The sequence below is a fragment of the Mastomys coucha genome, unplaced genomic scaffold (genome assembly GCF_008632895.1).
Source record: "Mastomys coucha isolate ucsf_1 unplaced genomic scaffold, UCSF_Mcou_1 pScaffold20, whole genome shotgun sequence".
NCBI classification, from domain to species: Eukaryota; Metazoa; Chordata; class Mammalia; order Rodentia; family Muridae; genus Mastomys; species Mastomys coucha.
In genome coordinates this window covers 69,699,438-69,710,942 of record NW_022196903.1, presented here as the reverse complement: position 1 = coordinate 69,710,942, position 11,505 = coordinate 69,699,438, and positions in this window count along the sequence as shown.

Below are 11,505 nucleotides of genomic sequence, written 5' to 3'. Positions count from 1 at the left end.
TTTTTACATTCTGTTTTATTATTTTGAAAGGCAGAGAGTGTTTTAAGGTCAAGGGGATGCATATGACCTGGGAAAGGTATAAAGAGAGAGAGCTGTGATTTGTGATAAAGAATGCCTTGAAAGCACCCTGGGAAGTTAAGATGCCACCCTTCATTTCTTTGCTACATTGGTGAATGCAATCTTGTGTGGGATTTTGAGGTTCACTCAGCTGGAGACAAATATTCATGTCTTTTTCTTCTTTGTGTTTGGAAGTGTGCTAATATTTTCTGCAGGCTTCAATGACCACATCATAATGGTCTTTTATTTGTTGTTGCTAACAATTTGCTTTCTTAACTAGCAGTTAAGATTTTTGGCACCTAAATAACTTTTACAACATTTTGGATATTTGTTTCCATAAAGCTGAAAGATAATTGTAGAGTTATGTGATTAACAGTGAATTTGGCTCCTGTATATACAACCTCTCAAGTGAAGCAACATTGAGTGACTACTCTGCTTTATTTAATTTATTTTAACTCTTTATGGAGATTATAGATGGGACCCTTAGAGCAGATCTTAAGCTATTGTTATTCTAGAGAGATTAATAATTTAATATAACAGTGAACTGTATATGGAGAGAATTATGTTTAAGTTTAGTGCTAAATACATTTTCATTAGATAAATGAGGACTAAGAAATTCTACTGCTACTCAGTGTATCACTACCGTTCTCTCAATGGTCATTAGAAAGTCTTAATAAAGAGCAAGTTCATTGGAAAATAAGTAGGAAAGTATGTGTTTTATTAATGCTGAATTTTCCATGTATTGAACCAATAACTTCAACCAAAAATTAAATTGTCTAAATCATCATCCTTAGGAAAGATATTTCATTTTTCCATTCTCCGATCTTTGACTTCCATACTGACCTTCTTTTATATAAATACTTCAAATATTATTAGGATGTAGTTATGAAAGTCATCAGGGGAATAATATGAAATAGATTATAATGGTTATATAGAGGAAAAATGAATATTCAAGCATTTTATCTCCTAGTATCATGGCAGAACACCTCTCTGAGTGATCAAGAAACAATAACTGCATGCTAACTTAAAATTATCAATGAGTGTTGTCTGTTTTGTACTCTGAAGTCACTTTTGAACGTATTTTGAATTAAAGTATCATAAATGAGGAGTACTATGGCAACATAGGGTGCATGTTTGCTGTTGAAGCTATTGTGAGAGGCGAGTATATCATATTAACAAAAATATAAAGCAACTTCAAAGTGATGAATCCCGAGTGGTATGAAAGGACAGTGTAAGAAGACCCAGGCTTTCTTTGTATTTGTTTCACCTATGCCCTTCCCCAGGCAAGCAGCACTGATGAGAATGACAAGAGCAACAGCCAGGGGAGAGGTTCTCTGTAACAAATTTTCAGGACAGTGGCTGTGATCAGTACATTCTTACTAGTTCCTTTTATATTCCATGGCCATTCTGAGGACAAAGATTCCTCTTTTATTTGTAAGAGTACTGGGGTTTGCCAGGTTAAATGTCTTCATTGTTTCCCAATAACCTTTCCCTTAAATACAGAAACTGTCATCCTGGACAAAATGGAGCCATCCAAAGAAATCAACATTCAGTCTCTTTTCCAGATGTTGTAAAGAAATGAGTGAGTTCTCAGAATTCTTTAAACTAACTTCACAGTGATATATAGAAGAAGTAAATTCCCTTTTCACTCCAGGCAACAATATCTTCACAGTCCAAAGCATAAGACTAGTTATTTCTCTGACATTTCATCCTTTCCTATAGACACTGATGATAACATATGTGCTATTGTTCAAGGCAAATGATATTCCTTATTAAAATAGCCAGCTAATCTTCTCCATACAACCTGGAAGATTCTAATACTTGATGGTGACTTCTACAGCACCTAAAACATGCATTTTTACATATTTGACATGGTTATAAATCAGTAAAAGCTGGTCATTACAGCTTAGAGAGAAGATGTATATATATATATATATATATATACATATATATATATATGTGTGTATATATGTATATATATATAATTTTTGGTTTAATTACAAGTTGGCTTACCCTCCCAGATAGAGGTGATATAATACTGTGCAATATCCCTCACCTAATGTTTGTCCTAACTATGCCCTTACATCTATTTAGCTATTACTGACACCTGGAGGAGGTACATTACTATTAGGTCATCATCACAGAATTAAATTTAAGTACAGATTAAGAATAACTGAAAATCATGCTTAATTTATTTGATAGCACAACAGGTCACATAAACAAATTACCATGTCAAATATTCTTTCTGTTTAATAGTCACCATTAGGCATAATTGCTTAGTCTACATTGTAAAATAGGAAAGTTACAGTTATCCGTGAATATAAGGAATAATATTTAGAATTCAGTTCGAAACTATGCTGATTAAGGAGAGTGGCTGTATATTGGTCTTCTCTAGGGTCCATGACCTTACCAGCCATGGGTAATTGGCTAAGTTTACAACACTAGACAGAAATTAACTCCTACTGATTAGGCCTTAAATTAAGGTAGACAGTTGTTACCCTCAATATAAAATTGCCTCACTGATATATCTATAAGAGAACTCCTATACCTAAGACATGGAATATTTCAAAAAGGGGGCAAAATGATTATAAGAAATAGAGGACCAGGAAGTCTGTGAGAGAGTGTACTCTATACAAGGCTCGTAAGCTATATCCATGAAATATCAAAACTATGTCCACCAAAATAATAACAGTTAACTGAGAAGTCTAGTTATCAACTCAACATAGATGGAAAAATCTCAAAAGGTCCAAGAACCCACACCAGGATTAAGAACTGAGCTAAATTAATGACACTGAAGGATGGCGATTCTGTCTTCTCCATGAACTAGTTATGTAATAGGTTACCCAAACTTAAGTGCTCATCCTAAGCACACACATTTACCACCAACACTAAATAAACTCAGCAGGTTATATTTTTTGTGTGTCTGTCTGTGTAAGTGTGTTTGTGTGTATGTGTGTATGTGTTTGTGTGTGTGTGTGTAAAAAGAGAGAAAGAGACAGAAAGAATCAGACAGAGACAGAGAGAATGAGAGAGTTCAATAACAAAGTAATGATCTGAGAGGTGAAAACAAGTTGGAAGGAAAGAAATAGGGGTAGAAAATACTCAGGTATATCTTACTCAAAGATAATATTTAATTAAAACTAAAGTAGGAAGGAGAAAGGGAGGTGACTTTTTTCAATGTAAACAATGAATAAAGCATTATGTTAAATAAATCAATACTGTCAATACTATATTCAAGTACCCCCTAATAAGTAGAGCACAACTTCAAGTCAGGAATAACCATCACTGGATTTATACACTTTAGAAAAGTAAAATCTTTCTTTAATGTCTTATTTTATTTTATTTTCATTTTCTAAAATTAATTTATTTTTTACACTCCATATTCCATTCCCCGCCCCCATCCACCCTCAGACTGCTCCACATCCCAACCACCACACCACCTGACCTCTAAATTCCCTGGGGCCTTAAATAATATGCCTTATGTCCCAATGTTAGCAAACATGCAAGATTACACTTTGAATAGCTGTTACAAAAATTCTACCTTAACAAATAAAATAAGAATTCCACTTTATCAAGAGGAATAAAAAAGATACTCTTCAACTTTCTCGTAGTGACATCTTAGGGTTCTCTATTAATAATGGATGGTGAAATTTGATTTTCTATTGCTTTTATTAGACTAATCTATGTTTTCCCTGCCCAAATCAGGTCATTTAGGAGACAGAGAGTTTTGACAAATAGGCTCAGTGAAGATGTCTCTGCTTCTGGGGTACTTCTGACTCAATCACTTTCACCTTGTGTTCATCCTGATTAAATTGCGAAGCTAATCCTGCTCACTTCTGCTGATGAGGTCCATGCTGTGTTTGGTTGTACTCCTTTTCTGTGAGCCCATGGCTGACCTTAACTGGCTGCAACTGTTCATGGCTATACAAAGCTACCCTACTTCATTTTCATTAACGATATGACTGCTTCCTGATTTGAAATAGGCTAGGGTAAGTTTTTATATCTGCATGCATACATTCATTGTATCTGTCTGACTAATGTTGATCATTTGACTGGTTCTCTCAGGACAGTAGCAATACTCAGAGCAGAGAATTGGTATTCTCCTCTAAGAATCCTTTAATCTGATTTCAAAAGCAATCTTTGTCTTTAGTTTTTCAACTCATATGACCTCTAGGGCCACAAATAATGTATTAATCTTGGTCTCTCACCTTTCTGTAAACCCTTCTGGGTAAATGTTTGACATGTACGATAGCACAGCTGAGAATATTAAATTGACACTCAAAGAAACACCTTTACCTCACCACAATCAATAAATCTCTCTGCTGAGTGCAGTAACCTCATCTGTTTTCTTTGTTTCATCCACATCAGTCTTGTTATTTTTGAAGAAGGAAATGATGTTTGCGAACCAAGTTACATTGGGGAGAAGCTTTGTTCAAATTTTATTCTATGCTACCTGCAACTGTTGTTCAGTGAACAGGCCTAGGTAATATTTATACAATGAGGACACGTGTCGTCATGTGCTTTCACATAATCTCCCTATAGTCAGTGCCAATTAGAGAACTCCTAATTATGCTAAGATAGAGTCTATGATATTAAACTTTGTTACACATGCTATTATTATCTTGTGTATTGTCAATGCGCTATTATAATTATAGTTTATTATTATTGCTGATATATATACCTTCATCATGTGCCTGTGTATGCATATCAGAATGTGATGTATATATGAAGGCCAAAGGACAATTTTGAGGAATCTGGTGTATCTATGGTCATGTTTATGAGTTTCAGAGTTCAAACTCAGTTTTTCAGACTTGCATGAAAATACCTTCATGAAATGAAAATTTTCATTAGCTCTTTTGTAATATTTTTACTAGAATTGTCTTCCTGTTGGAGGTGGGCTCTATAAGTTCCCTCTCCATACTGTCGAGCATTTTATCTAAGGTTCCTCTGTTTGATTCCTGAGAGTCTCTTACCTCCCATGTCTCTGGTGCATTCTGGAGGTTTTTTAAATATAATTTACTTAATGTGTTACTCAGTGACACCAGGCTCTTCCAAATAATAGCTACTTAGGATGTGTGTCATATAGGTGAGACAGAACTTAGAAGAGAATCCTATTAGGGACTCTTGTCTATACCAAGAAATAACTGATTATAGGATTGAAAAAAATAATGATTGACCCCATGCAACCCAAGGCAAATAGGTTTCAATGAATTTCTTCAAAGTTTCTGCTTTAAGAATTTGGTCAAGTGTCAAAGTCTTTAATGTAAATGAAGGTTCCTAATAATATTCTATTCAATAAGATAAACTATTCCTAAAATTTGTGGTTATTTAATCTTCTTCTTTTCTTTGCTCATGATGCTCATAGTTTAATTCTTTAAGTTATTTAGTCAGTTTACAGTTCCCTGTGGCCATGGTCTGGTTCCTTAGTAGCAAATTAGGTTCAGACTTCTCCTGGTTATAAATATTTCATGAGTATTTTCTGTCAGTGGTTGCTCAACCACATCATAAACAAACTTGATTCTATTCTATATAGATAATCTAGATTAAACTCTGTCCTATTTCATCTTTGGTCCTGAAGATGATGAAAACAGTGGGAGTACATGTATCTTACAGGGCAGAAGTTGTACTATGAAAATGTCTACATTTTTGGTGTTGTTCTATGATGTTTGGCTATAGTTCTTGCTGGGTCCAAGTCTTATACTCAGTGTCACTACTGGAGAACATAATTTTTATTTGTCCAGCCTATATTACTGTTCTAGCAAGTCAGCTGTGTTGTTCCTTCTATGTTAATTCTGTTTCTTAGTCATACCATTGAGCAAGTGATATACACATGTAACTGAAGAATTGAAAAAATCTTTGCTAAGGAATTGCAAATAGCAAATAATATTTTGGGGTAGTATGAGGTCAGAATCTAAAACCCAGAGTCCTGCATATGAGAGAAATAAAGGAAACGGGAAAAAAGACTGCTTCTTGGCTTCACTTCCCTGTTGTTTAGGGTCAAATGAACTACATTTGTAGGTTTTAATGTTTATAATATTTTCTATTCTATTGGATATACCTCCTGTAAATAATATGTCCTTTTCTTGTTTGGTATAATCTAGGTCAAGATTTTTTTTAGGATCTAGGGGGAGAGTAGATGGAGTAGGCAGTGCAGAGAGTGTTTAGTTTCATTCGGAAGGACTTTCTCAAGTTCTCTCTTGTCTCTCCTTTTCACAGAAGAAATAAAAACTAGAAATTCACAGGTTGGTAATTGAACACAGGAAGCCATCAGCAAATTGCTGATCTTACCATTCAGATATGTGTATTTCTACAGTTCAGGGAGCCTTCCTAATATCAACAGAGATTTAGACAGTTCAGTAAACTCTTACCATCTCCCATTGCATGCAATCATTGTTATGAACTACAGATGGTTGTGTATGAAGACCACAGAAAATTACTTTTTTCTTTTCTCTTAAGATGTTTATTCTTAAGAATAACTCATTCCTATGGCTATGAGAAATAAGTTTACCAACAATCAACTTTAAGAAGAAAGGGTCAACTTGATTAACAATTCCAGGTTATTATAAACAGGGAATCAAGGTAGTAATTCAAGTCAGGATTTGAGGGTAGACTCATTTGATTTTGTAGACTACACTATCTTTTACCAGTGAACTCACTTCACAGCCAAAGAAGTGTAGTAGGAACCATGGAGGAGCATGCTTACTGACTAGCAGGGATGTTTATGCATAGGTAGCATTCTTTTATACTTCTGAACAACTTCTTAGAGAATGAAGCTCCTATAGTAGACTGCCCCCCCAAGGCAATTAACAACAATAATAACACACCTCATATATTTGACCTAAGCAACATTTTAATTGAGATTATTTTTCCAAAAAGTCCTGGGCTGTGTCAAGTGGACAGTTAATGCTAACCAAGACTACCATTTTTAAAACAGTTCCAATTATTCATATTAAATAAATGCAACTAAAAATGGTGTTCAAATAACTAATAATGGCATAAGGATTTGCTAATTACTTGATCATTAGAATGGATTGCATATTAAAACTAAAATCAAAACAAATATGCAGCAATATCATGAAATGTTTTTATTCTTTATTAATATTTATTATTAAAGACATAATTATATTATTTTTCATTTCCTTTTCTCTTGTAATCTTTCAAGTCTATCTCCATTTCATATATATATATATATATATATATAAATGTACACATATATATGTTTATGGGATATACATGTAGATGTAAATAGAGATGTAGATAAATACAGCCTGTATAGCACATATACATAATTATGTAAATACAACTTTATTGGGCCATTTAGTGCTACATGTACATATATGATTTAGGACTGACCACTAGCATTGGATAACCAATTAGATGGCCCATACTGGAGAAGACAATTCTCCTGTTCTAACATTCCTTAGTTACCTGTAGATTTTTGTTTAGAAATGAGGCCCTGTGAGATTTTTTTTCCCATTCATTTTAACATGTCTCTAGATTTATTTTTTCAGGTCTTGCTTAAGCAACCAACAGTGTTGAAGTATCATGGGTGAAGTTTCCCTATCATTTGTAGGATATACAGTCTCACATTCAATTTCCTAGCAACCTGGCATTTACAATCTTCCTGTTTTATCATCTGTAGTATTTGTTGAGCCTTAGTTGTAAGAGTTGTATTATAGATGCAATCTTTGACCCTTTACACTTCTTGATCATTTTTCTCTATATCTTGGCCAGTATTGCAGCTTCTTTGATGAGATCTGAAAGCTATATCTGAAGACTTGAAGGTAGGACAAGATGTGTGTGTGTGTGTGTGTGTGTGTGTGTGTGTGTGTTTGTGTAAGAGACAGAGACAAAGACAGAGAGAGAGACAGAGAGAGACAGAGACAGAGACAGAGACAGAGAGAGGTGCATTGGTACAAGGCAGAAAGAGTCATTAGACCCATGGAGTTGGAATTACTGGCAGTTGTGTGAGTTACCAAAAAAGGGTGCTGGCAACTCAACTCAGTTACTTTGGAAAAACATCAAATCCCTTATAAACAATATCACCTCCCCACACTTACTTTCTCTTTTTCTTATATTTTATATGATCCTTCCATATTGAGGAATTTGAATTCTATTTTAAGAGAAATTTGTATACATATCTTGAAACTTTCTTGGAAATGAAGAGGAACACTTAAAACTGAGTGTAAGATTTTAGATCCAGGAAACAGAAAATAAATTAAAAAATACCAACTGTCTCATTCCAACCTAGGCTTTCAATATAAGGGAGAGTCATGATCAATGTCATGATATAATAAAGCTCTGAAAACTACTGAGGTAGTGAGTGGCTCTTCAGGTTTTCTTTCTTTGCTAGGATAGGATTTTACTATGGCCAATATCCTTCTATTTTTCCGTGATGAGTTTAAGTCTTGGCTGACTCTAGACTGAGACACACATTAATGTGGCCATTGCATTGTCTCTTCTTATCACTATGTTTCCAAACAATATGATGTATTTTATTTCAAAGAAGTCTGTGACTTGACCTCAAATATAAACTTGAGGAGTTCATTTGCTTGGGGACTCAGGGCACAAACCTGTGTTACCTGCATCCTGTGTACTTATGAGTTTGTCACTTTTTTTCCTGGTAAATGAGGTAGGGTGATGTACATGGGTAGAGTCTTCAAAACTCCAAGCTATTCCTGCTATACTTGGTTTTTCAGTGTCTTAAATAATTTATACATTATAATGAAAGTCCATAGAACACATGCTATGGTATGGACTCTAAAGGCAAGTGAGTCTGTTCTACCGCTTGTTTGAGGGTTGGTATAATCTTCTTTTGACTTGCTCAGGATGCTTATTAACATTATGACTTGGACCAGTGGTTTCATACTTCTCATTCTGCACATATACCACCAGGCACTCCAGCATTTTCTCATCCCCAATCATGACTACAGAAGCTTTCCTGAGACCGGAATGCCTGCATCATCACACCATGCTGAAACTGGTGGACACCTTTGTATTCTTTTATTTTCTAATTATTTAATTATTTTCTAATTTGTACTTGTGTTTTGTTCATTTTGTTTCACAATGTTTTTTTTTTGTTTTTGTTTTTGTTTTTTGTGGACTCTCCTCAGTAATTGAGGCATGTTAAAAATGATTGGCTAGACGCTTCTCCACCATTACACCATTACTTTTCATGTTAGGGATTCTAAGGATCATCTTTCTCTATTCTTCAGCTTATGGAAACCACAGTCAAAATGCCATATAAAAATGAGAGTTTTACTAACAGCCATCAAAACTCTATTCTTTAAAATTATGTTAAATATCTTTCGCTATGAATGAGGTGTCGTAGCTCACTTGTAATCCCAGAACTAAGAAGGTTGAGGCAGAATTATTGTTATGTAATCAATGGTAGGTCAGAGTATAGATTGATATCTGTACTGAGGCTATAAGAGAGACAAGGACCAAAAGTGCTCTACTCTCACCTCTTAGAAATAGGAAGAAGAGAAAGAGAGAAAGAATGAAAGAAAGAAAGAAAGAAAGAAAGAAAGAAAGAAAGAAAGAAAGAAAGAAAGAAGGAAAGAAAGAAATAAATGAAGGAAGGACAGTGATTCATCACAAAAATTTAGAATCATTTGAGGAAGGCAATGCATTACTCTTGCTGAATTATAGTATGACTTATACTAGAAAATATCCATGTTCTTCAAAATCTTTTGCCTCTACCAAAGGTATTATTGAAACAAAATTATTCTTTTTACTTGAAGAGTGTCTATAAATTTTATCTCAAATATAACAGGGTACTCACCCATATGTATTAATATGTAATTTTCAGTTAGCATCCATAATTTACAGTTGAAACTGGGAGGTGTGCTTTTCCAGTAAAACTATAAGTGCCTGAACAATAAATGATGTTATCCTACTTAAATATAAAATCATATCTTTTTCTCATCACCCCAGTAGTTGCTATCACTACTGTCTTCACTGCCTGTCATTGCTATCCACTGTCATGTTGTTAAGTATTTAATATCATTAGAATATTCTAATAAATATCTGTTCTCAAGTTTTGTCCCATTCCACCTGTCAACCAAACTCAGAAAAAAGGTCTTTCTAAATTGTACATATATAATCATATGATTTGTGGAGAAAAGTAGAACATTAAACTCAAGAAAATAAGAAAAAATTATATTCTAGAGCTAAACATGCATGTCCATGATGCAAGAAAACAGGTTTAGGCTATGCATGATACTATGTTTCAAGAAGGTAACAGGTTCATGAATTTTTTTTTCTGCTACAGAACAAAGGAAGTTATTAATTAAGGCTGTTTTTATATGTCTTTGCATTCAAATATGTAAATGTGTTATAGGTGTGTGTAAAGAATGTGCAGAATATGCAGAATAGTGTGTAAGGAAAATGTTCATTTTTTTTTTTTTTTTTTTTTTTTTTTTTTTTTTTTTTTTACTTTTCACCATAATCTTTAAGGCAGGTTCTCTTACTAAAGTTCAATTTAGATCCACCAGACCCAATGATCGTCCTATCTCTACATTCCATAGCTCTTTGCTATATGTGTATGCTCAGCAACCATTAACTTCTTAATCAGAGTCCTGGGGGCTTAAATTCAGAACCACATGTTTATGTAGAAAGTACACTTACTATTTCTACAGCCTGATATTTTTCAACACAGGTAGAAATATTAGGTAGGTAGGATACATCAAAGCAGTGAAATCTCTGCTGCAAGCTTCAGATGCTATTTGATGATGTTCTTAACGTCTGGGTTGGGATACGCTAGAAATCTCTTTCTATATACCTAAAGGATTATCGTAACAGTCACAAGAGGGAATGCTATGTTAAACACACATGTGGACAAACAACTGGTTTTGGCCTTGTTTGTGTCTCTCTCGTCTGCAATATTTCAATTCTCCCTACTCTCTGGCATTTTACATGTACTGTCTTCTTTGAAGCATGTTTAACACAGATTCAATGTTTTTGTCTAGAAATTTAGTTTGCACATCCTTTTGTAACAAGATATTTATTATTTTTCCTGTGATATTATTTTGTTTACTTCTTATAATTTAAATTTTAATTGAAAATAGATTTTTTTCATACAATATATTCTGATCATGGTTTCCTCTGACTACCTCCAGACCATCTATTTCTAAACCCTCAAATTCTACACCTTTTCTTTTACTCTCTCACTAGAAAATAAACAGGTAACAAGAATAACAAAAAGTCCATACGGACGAATCAGAATTAAACAAAACACAGTAAATAAGGCAGATAAAAGGAACAGAAGAAAACCTATGAGATACACATATAGATGCAAAGACACATATATAGAGAAGAGTCTCATAAAATGATAATCCATAATATATAGGCAAAAGACTTGTATGGTAAAAATTCCCAGAAAAAGCATTGAGTCAAAAACCTTTCACAAATAATATTGGGTTTCTTTTGTATTATCGATCTACTGCT